Here is a 1,099-nt window from a genome sequence, read left to right on the forward strand (position 1 = left end):
TTAAAATTGAAAACTTTTGAAAAAGTTTATGATGAAATTGATATAATTAAAATTTTTTACTAAAATTGATAATTAACATAAAAGTTTTTTTTTGTCTTTTAATCTTATTTAATTATATAAATATTTGAGTATTTAAAGTTTTATTAAAGAATAAAATTAACATAATATTTAAAATTATATTAAAAAATAAAATTAACATATGATATATAATTATAACAATGTATTTTTAAAATATATAATTTAACTATTCATTAATATATTTACCATATATGTGTTTTTTTAAAAATTCATTAATTTTTTTAATTTTTAATTTACCTTATATAGAATGATTATATATATTTAATAAATAATAAAAATCCATTCAATCATTAACCTAACTTTTTATTTATAGTGTTACATTATGTTGACCCCGTGTAGCTCAAAATGAGCATTGATTTTGATGATAACAAACTCAAATAGAATCTATCTAACTCAATTTTAAGTGATGTGTAGACTCTTTCTCTTATTTATTAAGAATCTTTGAGGTTGCATCTAAGGAGGAAGAGCACTCAAAGGTATGTTAAGATGAATCAAAGTTGAGAAAGAATAAGATTATGAAAGTTAAAACTCAAAGTAAAGGTATGAAAGTCATAGAGTTAGGAATTGAGTCTTAGGACTTGTGTAAAAAGAATAGATGAAAGTTTTAGTCAAATGGAGCTCAAAATTAATTTTTCTTTCAATTAATTTATAAAATTTTCTCTCATCATAACCTTGGATATTGCTATTGGAATATATATTTTTCTTAAGGTCTAAATTAGATTTTTAAATATTACAATTTAAAACAGGCATCTGGTAAATTAGTTTGCTAACTTATTTGCTAAAATATTAGTTTGCTAATGTGTTTGCTAAAATTATAGTTTGCTAATTAGTTTACTGCTGTCGCCAAAAATTTCATTAGTTTGCTAAATGATCAGAGTTGCTCTACTTAGTACAAAAAGACAAAATAACGGCTATTTTGCCTAGAACAGAGTGTATAACGTTCCAAAAAGGTTTCAAACAGTTTAAAATGATTTGGGACTATAAATACACCTTCTTTACTTCATTTTACACTTGATGAAAG

Source organism: Hevea brasiliensis, chromosome 2, assembly GCF_030052815.1.
Source record: "Hevea brasiliensis isolate MT/VB/25A 57/8 chromosome 2, ASM3005281v1, whole genome shotgun sequence".
In the NCBI taxonomy this organism is placed as follows: domain Eukaryota; kingdom Viridiplantae; phylum Streptophyta; class Magnoliopsida; order Malpighiales; family Euphorbiaceae; genus Hevea; species Hevea brasiliensis.